This window comes from Palaemon carinicauda, unplaced genomic scaffold, assembly GCF_036898095.1.
Source record: "Palaemon carinicauda isolate YSFRI2023 unplaced genomic scaffold, ASM3689809v2 scaffold141, whole genome shotgun sequence".
Taxonomy (NCBI): Eukaryota; Metazoa; Arthropoda; class Malacostraca; order Decapoda; family Palaemonidae; genus Palaemon; species Palaemon carinicauda.
Window position 1 is genome coordinate 145 of NW_027168938.1, and position 22085 is coordinate 22229.

Genomic DNA, 22085 nt, shown 5'->3' on the forward strand with positions numbered 1-22085 from the left:
CGTAGAGTTGTCTGTCGAGCAACAGAGTTGCAGCTATATAATCACCGGATAAGTATATTCAAAAATTTATTTTATAATCATAATAACATTTTTAAGCTACAACCCTAGTTGGAAAAGCAAGATGCTATAAGCCCAAGGGCTCCAACAGGGAAAAATAGCCCAGCGAGGGAAGGAAATTAGGAAAAAAATAGACCATATAAAAAGTAATGAAAAATTAAAATATGACATTTTAAGCTACAACCCTAGTTGGAAAAGCAAGATGCTATAAGCCCAAGGGGTCCAACAGGGGAAAATACCCCAGCGACGAAAGGAAATAAGGAAAAAAAAATAGACTATATGAAAAGTAATGAACAATTATAATAAGACATTTTAAAAAGAAAAGGCTCCAACAGGGAAAAATAGCCCAGTGAGGAAAGCAAATAAGGAAAAAAATAGACTATAAGAAGTAATGAACAATTAATATAAGATATTTTAAAAAACGTTTTATTCTGATCTCAGAGAACCGGGTCCGGAAGATATCGAGTTTGAGCATCTGCGGGGGGAGGAGTACATCACCGAGACGGTCCTCGGCAAGACGTTCCGCATCTCCTGCGAGTCCTTCTTCCAGGTACATAACGCCCGAGAGATATCTCTGCGCGTTGACTCGTTGATTACAATTGTTGAGATGGGACGAGTCATAATTGTCCATACAGGTTCTTGGCTTACAAATTTAATGGGTTTTAAGAAGCCGGTTGTATGTCAAATTGCTTGTAGATATCTTCTTCTTCTTTGTCTTCATCTTTTCCCACTTCTATGTGGGGTCGATGTTTCTGGTCAGCTTTCTCCATCTACCTCTGTCCCACACCCCATCACCGGTTAATCCCTTTGATCGAAGGTCATCCTTGATACAGTCCATCCACCTTCGCTTTGGTCTCCCTCTCCTTCTCGTTCCCTGTACCTCCATTTTCATCACTCTCCTCCCAATATACTTTTCATCTCTTCTCATGACATGACCGTATCACCTCAGTCTACTTTCTTGGATCTTATCTGATAGTTCTCTAACTCCTGTGGTACCCCTAATTACCTCATTCCGTATCTTATCTCTCCTTGTCACCCCTCACATCCATCTCAACATTCTCATGCTGCGTTACACTTGACTGGCATAAAGTGCAAAGACACGACTAATGAATAACACTGTATACAGATATAATTGTAGATATAATTTTATTAAATTTTGGCTTAGGGTAGGCCTAATCTGAATTCCATGCCTATGATTTCCAGCTGCATAATTCAACGAAGAGTCCCGTTTTACACGAATTAAATTTCAGGTTATTGAATTATCATTTTGCTGACTATATTAACCCTTTTACCTCCAGCCTATTTGGAACTTTCCAACCCTTAACCCCCAGGGGTTATTTTTTATTCACGCACATTTTGCAGCATATATTTTTCAAATTGCTCTAACAGCCTTAATTTTTGTCATAGAGAGGTCAGGTTGGTCTCATTCTCTTGGAAAATGCCAGAAATTTCTCAAAAAAATTATAAAAAAGAATAAAAAGAAATTGTAAATAGCAGTTTTTTGCAAGGACGTACCGGTACGTCCATGGGGGTAAAGGGATGAGTTTTGTGAAACGTACCGGTACGTCCTTTGGGGGTAAAAGGGTTAAATTATATAATATTCTTTTATTCCATTATACTAGATCTGGGATTTAATGATTTCAGTTGGATTTGAGTTATATCTCCGAATGGTTCTAGTTGAGGATCTTAACCCTTCTACCCCCAATGGACGTACCGGTACGTTTCACAAAACTCATCCTTTAACCCCCATGGACGTACTGGTACTGTACGTCCTTGCAAAAATCTGATATTTATATATATGTATATTTTTGGGCTCAAGCCATGTCGTCCTGATGGAAGTTCCTTAAAGGCAGCTTCCTAGGGTATATTACAACTACGGCGATATTCCCAGAGAATTTACCTTAAGGTACCCAGAATTCTAACTCCTGGAGCGAGTATCCCTAAAAAAGACCTTAGGGATATCGTAAATATCAGCGGACGTATTCTTGACACGCCACATAGCAATCTATACCCCGAATAGAGTTAACACTTCGTAGGGGTCAAATGGCAAGAAAACGAAAACGATAAGAAAAAATGGGGGAGCCGTTCGTAAGGCATCTCTCCTCCCCGTTTCGTAAGCGTGCCCTGCGCCGCTCGCGGCGCCATCTGTATTCCTTTTTGCGTAGCTATACAACTCGGTGTTTTTCCCTGTGTTTCTACCAAAATCTTGGATTTACTCTCGTATTATGCTTTCTCCAACTTCTTCTGCTTCGGATAAGTTGAGTACTATTTCTTTTATGTATAAATGTAGGCTCTTGATTAAAATTTAAAGTAATTAAAAGAGTTATCTTTGATACAAGAGCTGTTGCCTGCTGGAGGCGTCATGGACGCTGTCGCTCGCTAGAATAGGATTTATTTGTTAGCAAGAGCGACGTTCCCAGCCCCCTGCGCTTTAATAATTAGCTGCTTAGCTTAATTAGGAATTCTGTTATGATGCGATAGTAGTGCGCCTGGCGAAGGATTTGCCTAGGCTGTCCAACACTAGTCTTCGTAGCCTAGTTGTTGGCCCTTGTACTTCCTGCATGATAATTAGTCTTCCAAGTGTGATTTTATATTGCTTAAAGCGTTAGGCAACGTTATACATATAAGCCCTTTTTCGAGTATTTTCCAAGATAGTATTGGAGTGAGTTTCGGTGATTTAGGTAATCGATTCTCTTAGTGCCTAGGCTAGGTTGTCTTAGGTCATTATAATATTGTCTGTTTCCCCGTTTGCTCCATTCTCTTCGGGGAAGGGGCAAACCCTTTCCCTCTGTTTAAGCCTTAGGCTTAACTCTAGTGGTTTGTTTGAATTAATTTTCAAATATAACTATGCTGGAGTAATACTGTACCTTCCTGCTCCAACTGAGTTGGTTCAGAGGGGGACAGTACAGCAGTGTATTAGTCTGAGTCCGTGTTGGTCTAGCGTGGGGCAGAGTCTTCCTTGCTGCCTGACACGGGCATAGGAGGTTTATCCTCCTTGGATCACCGTGGAGGGTTTCTGTAGTTATGATCCCTTCGCTCGGTGACCCCTCAGACTTGTCCTCTTTGCTGTTCCGGGTTCGGGATATGTTCCCTTTCCGGAATAGCAATTCCTTCCTTGCCTTGGTTTTAGGGAGGCAGCCAGTAGTGCCGGCCTCCCTCCCTGGATTTCTTTGGCTGAGATGAGCTTTCTTAGTTGGGAATGATCCTTAACCAAGGCAAGGTTGGACAGGACCCTCTGTCCTTCACTTCTATTTTTCCGTTTCCTTTGTGTCAGTCGTCTCACATCCGTACCTAGCCTAGGTTAGGATGGGGAGCTGACGTGGTCCCCTGTCGGCCGGCAGTGTGTGCCGACCGGCAGAGACCCTATCTCTTGAGTGCTGCCATGTCCTTTCTTGGTCCCTCAACCGCTGCCGTCTGTAGATTCAGTAAGCAGTGGTTAGGAAGCCTGACTTAGTGTCTCCCCTTCCTCTCGGCACTCTTTCGGGTGCCGGGCGCAGAGGTTCATAGCCTCTTAGCCCGGCACTCATTCTGTTGTCTTCGTATGTGTTGTCCTTGCCGTCTGCCGGCCTAGGGGCCGGCCGTCGGTAGGGGGTGTTCTCTAGTTCTCTTGCTGTCGGTCGGCGGTGGTTATATGCCTTTGCCGGCCGGTCTCTTTGCTCATCTGCCGGCCGCTATGAGTGGCAGCCGGCAGCCGGGCGCTACCTGGTGTGGATGCCAGCCGGCAGGGTTTGCTTACCGCTGCCGGCCGGCCTGCTACATTGCTCGGTTAGCCGGCCACTAAGAGTGATGGCCGGCAACACGGTGCTAACCGGGTGGCTACGGACCGGCAACCACTGCCGGCCGGTTCAGGCATGGGAACTGGAGTTCTCCCCAATAGGGGTGATCTGAAGTTGTATACTTGAGACCTACCTTTGGAAAAGGGGGGGGGGGGGGTACTGACCGGCAAGAGCCGGCCGGCACACCACCCTCATGTACTGTATCAGTTCTTTCCTGTGTGGTGTATTCTACCAGGGGAGACCATGATATAGTAGGTTACAACACTGTTTTTTCTAACTTACTTGTGTTGCCTTGTGCAATCACTTGGTGTCGCCTTACAAGGATGAAAAGAGAATTCTTTTCATCTCTAGCCAGAATGGTAAAATCTTACCTCAGGTGTGAGCTACACCTAATTTCCCTCGGGAAATATGATCTCTGGTTATTCTAGCAAAGACTAACCACGTGATTTTAATGGCTGGTGGGCTTCCACAGGTGATTGTGTGGGATTCACAAGTAGGTGTCTTTCCCTTATTCTTTGTGAATGCTCATATATACATGTGAATTGAAATTCACTTGATATTCATGGAAATTTTCTTCTTTTACAGGAGGAGCATCCGAAATGTGATAGCGTTTTCTGCAATGTCCGCAGCAAGAACTTTTGCGGACATGTCTCGTGTAGGAGGCACGCGGCTTGCGCAGCCTCCAAGGATGATCATCGCTACTGGGATCCGCAGGTATGTGCAGTGTGTACTAACCTGCTATCAGAGGCTTTTGAATCCCCTAGGTCGGCGGAGTCAAGGGATGCAGCGAGGGAGAAGCTCCGTTTATGGGTAAGGGGTTTCCAGAAGAACACCACTGGACCTTATCTTCCTAAGGAGAAGATGAGGGCGTACCTTTTTCCCAAGGCTTCTACTGACGCTGTTGTTCCCCAGCCTCGGCCGGAGATCCCTCTCGTCCAGATCCCAGTGGAGGAGGATGTTGCGGATGCCATGCAGGACATCCAGCTGGATGACAAGATGTCTGACTTGTCCGACCGTGCGGAACAGGACCTCCTCGCAGAGGGTGAGGAGGAGGATCAAGATCCGATTGCCGTGGAGGAAGAGGTTTCCGTACCTTCAGACGTTCCGGTTCAGGCCCCTGAACCTATCCCCTCTACTTCGTCCACTCTTCCAGCAGAGCTGGGACAGGCTCTCTCTTCCATCGTTGGTATGATACAACAGATGCAGAGGGAGAATAATCAGAAGGCCGCTGCAATGGAGCTCCAGATGCAGAAGATCACAGCGTCACGTGGACCTCCAAAGAAGCTCAACGTGAAGGACCTTCCTCTGTGCTCGGATGCCAACCCGTGGAGATATGCCGAGCACATGCCGATGACGGTCGGGAAGATCGTCATGTCGGAGAAGCTGGGTTCAGTTCCCCTTGAGGAGGTGGAATTCTGGCCCAGCAGAGGGGCCTACCCGGACTGTTATGTCCGTCTGAAGAAGGAGCCGGCCTCGAAGGAGGAGACGGAACTGAAGGAGGTGATCATCCTGGATCACGCCAAGGCTCAAGCTGCTTTAACATCTGCGTTGAAGGAGAGGGGGTTCTCAAACTCTAAAGTTGCTGCTTTGAGTAAGAAGCACCCCTCCTTCGTATCCTCCCCGGCTAGGGCCTTCCCCTTTATGCAGAAAGGGTTCACGGCCGTTTTGAAGGCGGTTGAAGCTGGCAAACCATGTCCATCCCTGGAAGAATGCAAGCCATTGTCTTTGGCCTTGCCGTTGGACAACAAGGACTGGAAGGAGGTACACCTCACCTTCTCGGTTGGGAAGTTGGATGCCGATATCGCAGGTCAACAGTTCGGCGAAAACCTTCCCAAGTTGTCGGAATTCCTCCTACGGAGGGAATTGGATACAAAGGAGCGTCTGGCAGCCTCAATGTCTCTCCAGACAAACATGGAGACAATGGCTAGCGACCCCACGATGCCTGAGATGTTCATGGTAATGGCCAAGATCCATCTGGCCACGGTGACAAAGGACCTCCATTGCTTTGTCAAAGCGAGGAGGGCCTGCAGGGAGTTTGTGTTCGCCTCGGCCACAGTGAGGCATGAACCCAAGAAACTCATCTCATCCAGCATCTGGGGTAAAGATCTCTTTCCCAATGAGGTGGTCAAGGAGGTGGTGGACAAGGCTGCCACTGAGAACCGAAATCTTCTCCTTAAGTGGGGCCTGTCCCTTAAGAGGAAGTCTTCCCCTGATGAGGGCCCTCAGCCGAAAGGAAAGGCGAAGAAATCGAGGTTTTCTTCCCGTCCAGCCAAGCCTTTCAGACCACAACGTCAGCAGCAGCAGCAGCCAGCTTTGCCTTCGGTGCCACAACTGGTAGCCCAGACCCCGACCCCCTTCCAATGGGTACCCCAAGCCGTGTCATCAGCATCCCCGGCATTCAATCCAGTGTTCGAAGGGCAATCGACCACGTTTCGAGCAAAGCCCAGAGGTGCAGCCAGAGGTTCGGCGAGACGCCCCTCTAGGGGAAGAGGATTCAGAGGTGGTCGCGGCCAGGGAGGCAAGACTGCAGGGCAGTCAAAGTGAAGTGTCGCCGGTAGGAGGGAGACTACAGTATTTCCGGGATCGCTGGACCTTCGATCCCTGGGCCCACAGCCTGCTCAAAAATGGACTGGGTTGGAGTTGGTACAGTACTCCGCCCCTGTGCCCTCAATTTTTCCAACACTCCACCACGTTTTGGAGGAGTACATTCAAGAACTGTTGGAGAAAAAGGTGATCCGGAGGGTAAAGTCCATCAGGTTCCAAGGGAGTCTGTTTTGTGTTCCCAAGAAAGACTCGGGGAAACTCAGAGTCATTCTGGACTTGTCACCACTCAACAAGTTCAAGATGTTAACATTACAACACATAAGGGCCTTACTGCCCAAGAGGGCATATACCGTCTCCATCGATTTGTCAGACGCCTATTGGCACGTTCCAATGAGTCGCCGTCTCTCCCCCTACCTAGGATTCAAGCTACAACAAAAACTTTATGCTTTCAGAGCGATGCCTTTCGGGCTAAACATAGCTCCAAGGATCTTTACGAAGCTTGCGAGCGCAGCGCTCAAACAGTTACGCCTAAAAGGGTTCCAGGTAGTAGCCTACCTGGACGATTGGCTGGTGTGGGCAGCATCCAGAGCGGAATGCTTGCAAGCTTCCCTACAGGTGATTCAGTTCCTGGAATATCTAGGTTTCATGATCAACAGAAAGAAGTCTCGTCTTTCTCCAGCTCAGAGGTTCCAGTGGTTGGGAATTCACTGGGATCTAGTGTCACACCGTTTTTCCATTCCAATGTCGAAAAGGAAGGAAATAGCGGGGTCTGTCAAGAGACTTCTAGGTTCCGAGAGGATATCAAGACGCGAACAAGAGAGGGTTCTGGGCTCTCTTCAGTTCGCATCAGTAACAGACCCAGTGCTAAGAGCACAGCTAAAAGATGCAGCGGGAGTTTGGAGAACCTTTGCATCAAGAGAGCGAAGGGACTTGAAGAGACCGGTCCCACTTCGGCTACGTTCTCTTCTCAGACCGTGGTCTCAAGCCAGTCGTCTAAAAGGTAGGGTGGGGAGGTCACTCCCATCGGAAAAAAGTGCAAGGGACCTGGTCCAAGCTATTTGGGACTTTTCACATAAACTTTCTAGAAGCTATGGCAGTGCTTCTTACCCTGAAGAAAGTATCCCCCACGTCACTCGATCCATGTAAGGTTGGTACTGGACAGCGAGGTGGTAGTGAAATGTCTGAATCGGCGGGGATCGAGATCTCCACCTCTCAACCAGGTAATGTTAGCTATATTCCGACTGGCGGAGAAGAAGTGGCACCTGTCAGCAGTTCACCTTCAAGGAGTCCGGAATGTGACCGCGGACGCTTTATCCAGGGTTACACCGATAGAGTCGGAATGGTCCCTAGACACAGGATCATTCTCCTTCATCTCGAGTCAAGTCCCAGAACTGCAGATAGACCTCTTCGTGACGAAGGACAACAAGAAGCTGCCGAGATATGTGTCCCCGTACGAGGACCCCTTGGCGGAAGCAGTAGATGCGATGTCCCTCGATTGGAACAGATGGTCCAGGATCTACCTGTTTCCCCCTCACAATCTGATGTTGAGGGTCCTCAACAAACTGAGATCCTTCAAGGGAGTAGCAGCGATAGTGGCCCACAAGTGGCCGAACAGTGTATGGTTCCCTCTAGCTCTGGAACTACGACTAGAGTTTCTACCACTCCCGGACCCAGTTCTGTCCCAGCAAGTCCAGAAGTCGACTGTCTACGCTTCATTACAGAAAACCCGGACCCTGCAGCTCATGACTTTCTCTCCCTAGCGGTGAAGAAACGGTTCGGAATCTCGAAAGATAGCATCGACTTCCTGGAAGAATATAAGTGCAAGTCTACTAGAAGGCAGTACGAATCAGCATGGAAGAAATGGGTAGCCTTTGTCAAAGACAAGAATCCGCAAGAGATCTCTACGGAGTTCTGCCTATCCTTCTTCATCCACCTCCACGGACAGGGGCTGGCGGCTAACACGATTTCTACATGTAAGTCAGCTCTGACAAGACCCATTCTGTATGCCTTCCAGGTAGACCTCGCTAACGAGATTTTTAACAAGATCCCGAAGGCCTGTGCTAGGCTTAGACCTTCAGCTCCTCCAAAGCCTATTTCATGGTCTTTAGACAAAGTCCTTCATTTTGCCTCATTACTGGATAATGAGGAGTGTGCACTGAAGGACCTGACTCAAAAAGTGATCTTCCTTTTTGCCCTAGCTTCTGGGGCCAGAGTTAGTGAGATTGTAGCCCTCTCGAGAGAGGAGGGCCGGGTTCAGTTCCTGGATGGGGGAGAACTGAACCTGTTTCCGGACCCTACGTTTCTTGCTAAGAACGAGTTGCCCACTAACAGGTGGGGTCCCTGGAGAATCTGCCCTCTGAAAGAAGATGCATCTCTATGTCCCGTAGAATGCCTAAAGGTCTATCTTCGTAGAACTTCAGACTTCCATGGGGGCCAACTATTCAAAGGAGAAACATCGGGCTCGAATTTATCTTTAAATCAACTTAGGGCTAAAATTACATATTTTATTCGCAGAGCGGATCCTGACAGTTCACCCGCAGGTCATGATCCGAGGAAAGTTGCTTCATCCTTAAACTTCTTTAACTTTATGGATTTTGAACACCTTCGTTCATACACTGGCTGGAAGTCTTCCAGGGTATTCTCTCGCCACTATGCTAAGCAAGTGGAGCAGCTAAAGAGGTCTGTGGTAGCAGTTGGTTGCGTCGTTAACCCTGTTGTTTAACTCTGCGAGGAACAGTGGATTTAATTGGGACTTTGATTCTTGGGTGAGTGTATAGTTATATGCGTTGCTATAACTAGTAGTGAAGGCTCTGGGAGCCCACAATGACTGTTCCAGCATTATGGTGATTGTAGCACAAGTACAGACAGGTGTGCCGAGCGTTTCTGACGCTAATGTCAGTGGATAGTAACATGGACGTTTAACTTTGATACCTTGGTATGTGACAAGTGACCTGATTGTTTTCTTTCAGATAACCATACATCCATGCACTACAGTACTTGTGTAAATTGTTGGTCATCCACCTATCATATGTATATAATTGTGGTAACCATATCTATTTATTGTTAATCAATAAACTTGTTCTCGGGAACCTTGCGTCTCCTTCACCTATATTGATTTCATTTTAATTATTGAGCATTCAGCCTATGTATATTAATCGGGGATATCTATAATAGCCTGTTCCTTAATGCAAGCCTTGTTGCACTGGTTTATACTTTCCTTAGCATAAAGGGCTCCATCCTTCTCTGAGGACGGTGGCGGCAGCAAGTTTAATCCTACGCAGATATAACCTTTTTGTCTATTTCTACTTCGACCAGGGTGCTGGTCGGGGTTTTTCCCTTGGATGCTGTAGTTCCATAAGGACTACGCTTTACTTCATATAGAGTGAGACCACTATATTGTATTGGCTTGCGAGTGAGTCATACATAGGTATATGTACTCTTCGTTTGTTTCTAGAGTCTAGTAGGACTCCTCCCTGTAGGGGGCAGGAAGCGCTTTCATGGTTTATGATTAGTGAAAAGATGTATAACGGTAACATCTTAGGTCTTTCAGTCGAGTTGACTAAGAAACATTCCTGAGGAGTACGGCACGTATTGAGAATCCACAGATACAGTAATGCTCTGGTATACTTCCATCAGGACGACATGGCTTGAGCCCAAAAAACGGATTTTGAGCGAAGCGAAAGATCTATTTTTGGGTAAGATGGCCATGTCGTCCTGATGGACCCACCCTGTCCCTTTTCAAAAAAAAAGAAAAGAAAGGGCTGTAGGACCCCTCCCTACATACAGTATCTGTAGCACCTCGTGTATCGCTACAAGGAATACAGATGGCGCCGCGAGCGGCGCAGGGCACGCTTACGAAACGGGAAGGAGAGATGCCTTACGAACGGCTCCCCCCTTTTTTCTTATCGTTTTCGTTTTCTTGCCATTTGACCCCTACGAAGTGTTAACTCTATTCGGGGTATAGATTGCTATGTGGCGTGTCAAGAATACGTCCGCTGATATTTACGATATCCCTAAGGTCTTTTTTAGGGATACTCGCTCCAGGAGTTAGAATTCTGGGTACCTTAAGGTAAATTCTCTGGGAATATCGCCGTAGTTGTAATATACCCTAGGAAGCTGCCTTTAAGGAACTTCCATCAGGACGACATGGCCATCTTACCCAAAAATAGATTTTTCGCTTCGCTCAAAATCCGGTTTTTTTTTTTTTTTTTTTTTTTTTTTTTTTTTTTTTTTTTTTTTTTTGTATGAGAATCTTCAGGCATTTTCCAAAATAATGAGACCAATCTGACCTCTCTATGACAAAAATTGAGGCTGTCAGCGCGATCTAAAAAAAAAATATTGCAAAACGTGCTTGAAAACGGAAAACTCCTGGGGGTTAAGGGTGGGAAGGTTCCAAATAGTATTGGGGGTAAAAGGGTTGATTGTACACGTCTATTACTCTCCTCATGACGAGAATAAACAATTTCAGGTCAACACCGAAGGATGCAAAGCACTGTACGAGACCGTGGCGTCCTTCGCTGAATTGGACAGCACCTCCGTAATCCTCGACATCTGCTGCGGCACCGGCACCATTGGAGTTTCCCTGGCCGATGTAAGTTCGTCTGTCCTTGTTTTTTATGTTGTGTTATCCCAGTTTAACTTTTGTTATTTATCAACAGGTCAGAATGTTAAGAGCTGAGCTTGACTCATTGGGCTGGTTATTCTTCTCTTTTTAATAATAAAAATAATAATAGAGTATTAAGAAATTTAGGTTATTGTAAATCAAAGAATTATCAAGGGTTGGTCATTGTAAATCAAAGAAACATCAAAATTTAGTCATTTTGAATAAAAGAAATATCAAATATTTGTCATTGTAAATCAATGAAACATGAAATCTTGAGTACTATAAATCAAAGAATTATTAAGGTTTGGTCATTGTAAATCAAACAAATATCAAGTTTTGGTCATTGTAGACCAAAGAAACATCAAATTTTGGTCATTGTAAATCAAAGAAACATCAAATTTTGGTCATTGTAAATCAAAGAAACATCAAATCTTGGTCATGGATAGTCAAAAAAACATCAAAATTTAGTCAGTTTAAATCAAAGAAACATAAAATTTTGGTCATTGTGAATCAAAGAAACATCAAATCTTGGTCACTGTAAATCAAAGAAACATCAAATAATGGTCATTGTAAATCAAAGAAACTTCTTTAATACTTAATCATTTGTTTCATAACTCGTTAGGAATTCTTAGTCAAGTTTTGGATAGGCCTGAATTTTGCTTGATTGGTTTGCCACTGTATTCTTATCTTGACTCTTATAGAGAACAATTAATGTCACTGAGACAGCCATTATCTTCAATCAAATAATAAGGATATGTTTATTGAAGCCATTTTTCAATTGTAATCTTTCCCCATACGTGATCTTGTTTTCCCCATTCCCTCTTCAGCAATGCTTGAAAGTCTACGGCATCGAAATGGTCAAGAAAGCTGCTGAGGACGCCAGGCACAACGCAGACTTGAACGGCATGGACAACGTCGCCATTTACACCGGGAAGGCGGAAGTGAACATGAACGCGGTGCTGGCGCAGTGCGCCAAATACAAGACAGTCGGCGTCGTCGATCCGCCACGAGCCAGGCTGCGTGAGTCATTGGATTTTGTTATTCCGATTTATTGCTGCTATATCTCAGGAAGTCTCACAGGATTATAATACAGGAGAAGGGTTCCCAGCCCCCTCATCCCGTCCCTTTTAGTCTGTCTGCTAAAGAAGGTGATGAATGCAAGAGTTAATGGGAGAAGTACGAGAGGAAGGCCAAGGTTTGGGTGGATGGATGGAGTGAAGGAAGCTCTGGGTGATAGGAGGATAGATGTGAGAGAGGCAAGAGAGCGTGCTAGGAATAGGAATGAATGGTGAGCGATTGTGAGGCAGTTCCGGTAGGCCCTGCTGCTTCCTCCGGTGCCTTGGATGACAGCGGAGGTAGCAGCAGTTGGGGATTCAGTGTTATGAAGCTTCATCTCTGGTGGATAACGGGGGAGGGTGGGCTGTGGCACCCCTAGCAGTACCAGCCAAACTTGGTTGAGTCCCTTGTCAGGCTGGGAGGAACGTAGAAAGGAGAGGTCCCCTTTTCTGTTTCATTTGTTTGATGTCGGCTACCCCCGAAATTGGGGGAGGTGCCTTGTTATATGTATGTATGTATATCTCAGGATATTTCAAGACTCATTTGGTCTTTGAGAAATTATTAATTCCAATAATGATATGATGTTAAATGCGTATGAAACCGGAGAATTGGTTTATGAAGCTGAATTAACTCCTTTGTGAGAATTATTTTTATTACCTCTGCCAAGTAGGTTGTAAAGAGACCTGCTTTTGTATTTATATTTGTTTGTCTGAACAGGAATACGTCAGAACTTCTTGCCAGATTTTCGCCTGATTTTAACAACGTATAGATGTTACGCTATGCAAAAACCCATTAAATTTACTAGATTCTATTTATTGTTAGTGATATACTGTGGATTCAATCAGGGTCAACATATGAAAAAGAGAAGCTTGGTCTATAGACTTGAGTAAAATATTGACTTTCTTCATTGGCAAATTACTATAAAGTAGATTAATTCACATTTAACATATCAAAAAGAGAAGCTTGGTGTGTAGATGGTAGTAAAATATTGACAATCTTCATTGGCAAATTATTATAAAGTAGATTAATTCACAATTAACATCAAAAAGAGAAAGCTAAGTCTCTAGACTTGAGTAAAATATTGACAATCTTTATTGGCAAATTACTATAAAGTAGATTAATTCAAATTTAACATATCAAAAAGAGAAAGCTTAGTCTATAGACGGTAGTAAAATATTGACAATCTTCATTGGCAGAGGTCTATAATCACATCACTTCTCTGGTTTATATTTAGTATGATGTGGCCATCTACATCCAGTAAAAATTTATATCCTAACAAAGTGTCAGTCTCCCAACAGCCGAGAGTGTGATCAGAGCGCTCCGCAAGTGCGAGAACATGGATCGGCTAATCTACACGTCGTGCGATCCCGACGGTGCCTTCAAGAATTTCGTGGATCTCTCTTGACCGAAGAGCAAAAATTATAAAGGAGAATTTTTCGTTCCAATCGGGTGAGTCTGTTAACTAATTCGAGTTGTCTTTAATAGAAATATTTTCTTTGTCAAGAGAAGAAATTTTCGTCTATTTATGCCCGGATTTTATAGTAATAAACTGTAATAGTAATAATAATGATAATCTCAAATATAAAGGTTCTTTTTCCTCTTCAAATGGAAGATCTGATCTTCAATTTTTTTCATGTAACCGCACCGTTCTCACCATATATAAATTATAGATGATTTTTTCTGTCTACCTCCCAAAATTGAAGGAATTGCCATGGTAGATAGAATACATGGTTTTAAAATGTTAGCTTTCAGTACCATAGAATTTTTTAAAATTTTCTTTATTTCTTATCTTATTGTTGATTGGATAATATAATTTCTTAATGGCTATGGACGACTGAATGAACGTTTATACTTTTACAATATATATATATATCATGCATCCAACCAACCTGATTTTAACATTGATTAAGGAAAGAGATTGAAGTATTTTTTCCAATTTAGAGGTTCGACAAGCGGGCATAATTCACCCGTCGGTCGAGCATATTCGCACACAAATACAAACCTTGTGTTTTACTCGTGCTTGAGCAAAGGGAGAATGTGACTGGTGGTAGCTTTGTTGGACTGTTGGAAACCCAAACTTAGTTGTTCCAAAGTTCGATCTCCACTCGGGGCTTCGTCGCCGAGAAGCAAAGATCGACTCCCTTTGAACGAGGATCATATGTATTTATGTACAGTGAAGTCCTTTTCCTCTTTGACTACAGCCTTTACCCCTATGTGCGGTCGCTGTTTCGTGTAAGCCTTCTCCATTCTCTAATATCATGAGCATTCATTTCTCTTAGTCATTTTTCCATCTCATATCATTTACTATTTGTCTTTCCTTCTGAACTATCGCCTTCCTCTCCTTCCCCCATCCACCTCCGTGTCCGTGACCCTCGACATGCATATTTATGTTATTTGAGACAACTTGACAATCCACGCATTGTTGCTGTAGCCGAGGAGCTCCATTTTGGCCGTTCTATTGCTCTTTGGTGGACCCAAAGCATCGGCTACACTACTAGGATGCAAATACAAGCTGTAGCTGAGATTCATTTAGGCCTTTCCATTGCTCTTTGGTGGTTGGCGGACCATGAGCATTGGCTACGTTACTTGGACACCAGGTGAAGGCGTATATAATGAGTGATTGGATTTCAATCACAATTTCTTCATTGTGCTCTTTAGGCATTTTTTTGAAAGCGAAGTAGTTGCCGGTAATTCAATAATGCATTTGGGAGTGCATAATTATTTATCTTCATTAGAAGTTTTGATTTTCCCGCTTTATGGGTGTATTTGGTTCGCAGTTAGTGGTGGGGGTTCTTCAGCATTTGTAACTAGTGTTGGAGGTCCTTTGCTTTTTCTCTTCTGTTTCCTTTTATCTCTTCCTACATGACTGGGAGGAGCGTAGAGAGAAAAGGTCCACTTTTGTTCATTTTTTTTATTTCTGCTACCCCTTAAAATTGGGGGAAGTGCCTTGGCAAATAGATAGAGATGCATGACTGTGCAAAAACCCCCGACTTTCCTATTCCATTTTGCCTTTCTCATTTTGAGAATCAAACTCAGAACTGGGGAGCTTAGATATTCAATCCACTTGATCATTTCCCTTGACAAAGATTCTTTTTGATTAGGCATATGTATATGAACTAACATTATCAGAAGCAGCATCGCAAGATACAGATGGCTTCATTAATTCCGGTACACTTTTTGGGAAGCTAAGGAGACCTGATAGCCTTACATTTGTAGCAGGTAACGCTGTCATTAGCTCAAAAGAAACTATTGGCAATACAGTACTGCTTGTAAAATAAAGTTGCTACGCTTGTAAACATGCTGTTAAATGCATTTTTATTAATTTTACTAAGTACTGTATAGAAAAATATTGTAGTTTAACAGTACTTTATGAAAATAATAAAAATAATTCTCTTCTTGTTTACAAGCTCAGCGATTTTATAGGCAGCGTTTCTAGCAATATAATTAAGAAGCCCAAATGATATTGGTAATTGCCAAGGAATAATATTTCATCATGTTGTGTTTATGTCATGATGATTGGCGACGTGGGTAGTGATCTGCAAAGGTAGTACTGTACATACTGTCCTCGTTCTCTTACGATTCTTCGCTTAATACTTACAAGACAACCGAGATTTCAACATGATCCGGGTAATGCATTGGATACCCAGTTGTCATCTGGATTCACACACATTCTTGACGACTTAAGCTTGAATCACACTAGGCTTTTTTCCGCCTGCAGCGAGTCGTTGCTGCCGAAAATGGGAAACCAGGAGCTTTTTGCTCGTGATTTTGGCTTCCCAACTGGGTAGGAAGCAGCGAGCATAAATCCCAAGCATGACTGGATGTAACTAAACAAGATGGCTGCTGCAAATAGGACATGACCTTGCTTGGCAATCTTGAGGCCAACAAGCCTCAAGAGATAATGAAAATCTGCTTTGTTCATCCTGTGGTAATTGTAGAATTCTTAAATTCACATAATGTTCCGAGAATACATATTACTGCAACTGTTGTAAAATTTTTGGGTGCCACGATGATATCAGCTGATCGGTTTTGTTTACACTTTCTCCTATTTCCTCCTCAAACTGCGAGATCGTTGTGTGATTTCTACAACACTTTCGCTCGCGAGCATCGGCTGGAGGTTGGTGGGAACCTAAAGCAAGAAATGAATAGTGTGATTCCCGCATTAGCAACATGGTTTCCTCTCCAAGTAAGCGAGAGCATAATACAACATGATAATTCCTACATGACTTACCTTCAACATAGAAAAATATTAAGGAAATTCTAGCATGAACAGGAATACTATAAAGTATTTGCTTAATGTAAAATAAGTTTTTTTTCTAATCAACCTGAACACATCAATATCAGAAATTTTTTTATATCATTGCCTCAACCCAAGAATTATTTTTTAAATGCTCTCGTCCTTGGCATCACTAGGCTCTTCCTTTTGCCATCAACTTGTTGAAGTGATTTCCTCGTATCTCGATCACAAATCAACCAGATGCAGGTTTTTGTATATACTACTGTGTGATCAACAATACCACATTGGATCCTTCTCTCTGGTTATTTCTCAATTTCCCTTTGCTACACATACACAGAATTTTCTTGCCTATTCATACATTTTCTCTTTCCTCATACATCTGACAACACTTGCCTAACAATTCCTCTTTCAAGGTGTTGAATACAGCACTATAATTATTCAGCGGCAACTTTCCTCTTGATAAGAGTAGAAGAGACTCTAGCTATGGCAAGCAGTTTTTCTAGAAAGACACTCCAAAATCAAACCATTGTTCTCTAGTCTTGGGTAGTGCCATATTCTCTGTACCATGGTCTTCCACTGTCTTGGTTTAAAGTTTTCTTACTTGAGGGTACACTCAGGCATACTATTTTATCTGTTTTCTTATTTCCTTTCCTTGGGATATTTTCTCTGTTGGAGCTCTTAGGCTTATAGCATCCCGTTTTTCCAACTAGGGTTGTAGCATAGCTATTAATAATAATAGTAATTCAGATTAGGTATTGTTGCTTTTAATGACTGTAACAATTTATTACCTTCAGGATGAAAATTAATCTTCTGGATATCTTGATAGCGTTTATAGTTGTATTTGAAGTTATATATGAATGTTTTTTGTACAACAAGGTGTTCTTAAATACTGCAAAGTCAAATTGGATGTTGTTAATATTATTATTACTAGCTATGCTACAACCGTAGTTGGAAAAGCAAGATGCTACAAGCCCAAAGGCTCCAACAAGGAAAATAGCCCAGTGAAGAAAGGAAATGAACAGGTTCTCGAGAAGGTTATTATTGGATGTTGTTAATATTATTATTACTAGCTATGCTACAACCGTAGTTGGAAAAGCAAGATGCTACAATCCCAAAGGCTCCTACAAGGAAAATAACCCAGTGAAGAAAGGAATTGAACTGGTTCTCGAGAAGTTTATTAATCTTTTGGTCAGAAGTTTTTGGAACTGTAAAAAGGATTTGATGTCACATATTTTCATTTAATTTCATTGATTTTTTTCTTATTGAAATGCCGAAGGTCGTTTTTCACATGACCTTTGGAACGTAGTACTTTTGTTTTTGAATTATGAAAAAGAGATTGAAGTATTTTTCGCATGGGTGACAGTCGCTCATTACGACGATGCCGTCTTCCTGTGAGTTTCATAACCATGCTAAATGCATTACTGTTATAACAATGTACTTTGACTGCATGTCAGAGTTAATTTCTGTACTAAAGGCATGGTAATGTCTGGCCATACTTCAATTCATCGGTATTTGTATAGATATCTGTTTGAGGCTCGAGGTGAGGATGGCAGGTTCATCCTTGCCAAGATTTTTGCACGTGATGTGTCCTACTATAAGCGCCGGCATTTTTATATTAGTGAACCCTCGTTTATCGCGGTAGATAGGTTCCAGACCCGGCCGCGATAGGTGAAAATCCGCGAAGTAGTGACACCATATTTACCTATTTATTTAACATGTATATTCAGACTTTTAAAACCTTCCCTTGTACGTAGTACTGTTAACAAACTACCCTTTAATGTACAGAACACTTAATGCATGTACTACAGTACCCTAAACTAAAACAGGCACAAATATTAAAGGCGATTTTCTATCATGCGTTTCCTAAACGCCAAAAAGCACGATAAAAAATGGCAACCAATGTTTTGTTTAAGTTACTCTGATCATAATGAAGAAACAAACGCATTTACTGTACACATCTGTGTATAGGTTAGTTTTTGCATCGATTATATTGATTATTCAGCACAGTATGTTGATTTTGTTATTACCAATATGTATATATATATGGGTTATGAAAAAAATCCGCGAAGTGGTGAATCCGCGATGGTCGAACCGCGAAGTAGCGAGGGTTCACTGTACTTCAGCAGCAGGTCTTCTGAAAACTATTTAAACTTTTATAATGACATTGTAACTTTTATGGTTTTAATTGAATTCTCTTTCATTTTTCATATATAATAAATGCTATGGGTGCCAATGACCTTAGGTATCAGGATGCCAGAAAACTTTCAATCAATCAATTATCAATTCATCGTGATCTATCAATACGAAAGTATTGAAATTGAATCGTCGGGAAATTCTCGTGAGAGATTGAAGTATTTTTATCGTAAGTATTCTTCCTTTGGAAGGTCTGGATATTAATGTATTATTATAAAGTGAAAAGGCCAGATATTCTGAATATTAATGTATTATTATAAAGGGAAAAGGTCGAATATGTTTTTGAAAACCTCATATCCAACCGGGATTTGGTCTAATTTGGAAATAAATGTCAAAAAAAGGAACTGATTTTCTTTAATATGACAGAAAACTCATTAATCAATCAATGCCTGAAATTAGGTTTATATTTTTGTAATATTTTGTTAAAATGGAAGTTGAAATGTTTAAAAAAATGTGATTAAGAGATTGAAGTATTTTTTTTAAACGATATTTGTGTATTTTAAGAAATCTTATTACCAAGAGATTGAAGTATTTTATTTGAAAAGAGGCAAATATGATGTATTTTAAGAATATCATAATGAGATTAAAGTTTTTTTTAGAGTCAAACAATATTAGTGAATTTTAAGAAATATCACATTGAGGTTGAAGCATTTTAAAGAGGAAATGAAAGTCTTCTTTTTAACCCTGGAAAGGTATGCGACCCCTACAGCATTTTCAAAACCTGTTTTTTCCCCATAAATCATCAGCTGTCTCGAATATGGAAGTGATCGACCTGCAAGGGGTGACTAGTCTACATGCCATTGTCTGCTTTAGGACTGATTTTCGTCTAACTTCCCTCCTTCCCCGTTTTTTTATCCCCCCCCCAGGGGTCGACCTTGACCCTGAAATACCTTTAAAGGGGTAAGTGATCAAACAGCAAAGTTATTACATAATTATAAATTGTCGAACAGTGTTGATACTTGTTTTGTTCTTTATAGTTGGAAAGTGTGGGTGGATGGTGTGTCTACCACTTGCATCACATTGGTTTTGGCTTAGATGCCATATATTGCCATGAGATCCATTTTCCCTCAAATGCTAATTTCTGAATTTTTTTATTTTTTGCAAATTTCTGATTTTTTTCTATTTACAGTATTTTGAATTTATCTTTAATAATAGCCAGCAGGCAGTATTCCCTCGGCATGGATGTCATCAACATACTTCTAATGCAGTTAAAAAGAGATGTTGATGATAATATGGAGCTTGCATACCCATTCTTCTGTCCAATGCCCTTCCTGAACTCGGTCAGGTCTGATACTTCACCCGTCTCCTTTCTCTAAGATACTCCCAAGTTTTCCTACAAGATTGGCCATTATTATTTGTTTACAGTATCTACGATGTTTCTTATCCACTTTTCTTCCTTCCTCTGTCACGTCAAAAGCATTTCAATCTTTGAGATACTGTACCACTGTTTTGTCTCCAGCCTTCAGATGCTTGTGTAGCAGAACCTTGGGTACTTTTAATTTTTAATATTCTTGTTGTTTGCTTCCCTTTAGCGATCCTTTTCAATCTGACTTACCTGTTCATACTTTAGCTTGAAGAGTTAATCATCTATAGTGACCCTTTTCAAACTGACTTACCTGTTCATACTTTTGCTTGAAGAGTTAATCATCTATAGTGACCCTTTTCAATCTGACTTACCTGTTCATACTTTTGCTTGAAGAGTTAATCATCTATAGTGACCCTTTTCAATCTGACTTACCTGTTCATACTTTTGCTTGAAGAGTTAATCATCTATAGTGACCCTTTTCAATCTGACTTACCTGTTCATACTTTTGCTTGAAGAGTTAATCATCTATAGTGACCCTTTTCAATCTGACTTACCTGTTCATACTTTTGCTTGAAGAGTTAATCATCTATAGTGACCCTTTTCAATCTGCCTTACCTGTTCATGCTTTTGTTTTAGTTAATCATCTATAGTGACCCTTTTCAATCTGCCTTGCCTGTTTCTTAAGAGTTAATCATCAACAATTTTGTACTTAGAGATAATTATATTCCTTATCTATTTTTATTCTTTCATTTAGCTTTTCATCAATGAAGAGTTTATTCTATCAAGATGAGGTTTTCAAAATGCATGAGTTCACAGCTTCTATCTATATTTTTCAACTTTACCACACTAGTTTTCAGTCTGCAAAGGGACCTATAAACGTTGGTCTAACTGGTGAGGGACCTATGGTCGTTGTTCTATCACGCCCCAGTATCTATACCGACACTCATTGAGTGAGCGAGCTGGGTTAATTCCTGGCATTCCATGCATTCTTTTTTTCTCTGGTATATTTAGCAATTTTTATGCCTTAGAAATAGTGCTTTAAGGTGCATTTCACGGAGCGACACAGGTCGAGCCCAGAAATAGATTTTTCCTTCGTCAAAATCCCTTTATATATTTTGACAAGTAACCTAATGTGGTTATGGTTATGAGTTTGTATGAAAATCTGTCGTTGAAACATATTGTTTTGAAACATATTGTTTTGCGGATACTACCATGAGATTATTTTCTTTTAACTTTCATTATTGATTAAAATCATAAGTAAGGGTATTTCTAAGTGAAAATTTAATAAGGTAATTGTCTATCAGTTTCATTTAGCAGTTTATAACCTAAATATAAATTCCCATTTAATGCAAAATTTATATTTATATCACCAATTATCTAATTTATATTTAGTGATTTATGCTATCATAATCATGAGTAGTTTTCTTCTCACTATTGTCAAGTGCTGGTCATCATATCTAAAAACTTAGCTTCTACACTGAAGGTGTAATTGTTAACTATTTGAAATTAAGAATGAATAATGATGCAATTTTACCCAAACAGGAGGACGAAGGAAGTGGCGACGAAGCCGATGCATCGCAGGTTACAGGTTATGGCGCCTGGCAGAGCGTGTCGGGAAAATGCCGGAAGGAGATGTACCAGCCGTACGTCAATCCGCGTCGCCAGTACGACGAGGGGTCGGAGTACGCGGCCGGGAGATCCTACGGCGGCGGAGCGAGATCCATGATGGGGGAAGCATCTGGGAGCTTAATGGGCCAGTATCCCATGGATGACAGGAGGCCCCAAATGCCTCGGATCGGGCTACGACCAGATGCAAGGCAACAGAGATCCGTACGCCAGAGACCCAATGGATGCGTACAGGAGAGACCTTTGGGCCCTTACGGTGTAACAGTGATGGATCCTTATAGGGCCCCGGCAGGCCCCTACGGCAGGACGCCTGCAGAGAAGACTACGATACCCAAGATATGTCTTCGCAGCGTAGCTCAGGACTCGGAATGTACCGCAGAGACTACATAAGTTACCGATTTTGATTTAAGAATTTCATGTATAAAATTTACTGCTTAATTTTACGTTAAACTTTAGGCTTCAGCCTTGTTCTTAATGGGATCTTTTACCCATGTGAATAGTTAGGTTAGCTTTTATTTTATAATAGTTTACCTTTGATAGAACAGTTTAAAGATGATAGAAACAGTATCTTTGAGAAAGATGAACAAAATAATACTTAGATTGTATTATCATCGGTAAAGGTTCCATCATTTGCTTTCGTGAGCACGAAGATAATTTTATGAACTCATCGTCACTTACGTTTAGTCA

General features: G+C 41.9%; 1 long non-coding RNA gene across 1 annotated transcript; it reads left to right on the forward strand.

Moving 5' to 3' along the window:
- The first annotated feature begins 477 nt into the window (after positions 1-477).
- On the forward strand, positions 478-21687 carry LOC137635564 (uncharacterized). Its single transcript, XR_011042720.1, has 5 exons — positions 478-607; positions 10846-10968; positions 11808-12000; positions 13335-13485; positions 21315-21687. It is a non-coding gene; the product is annotated as an uncharacterized lncRNA (long non-coding RNA).
- The last annotated feature ends 398 nt before the right edge of the window (positions 21688-22085 follow it).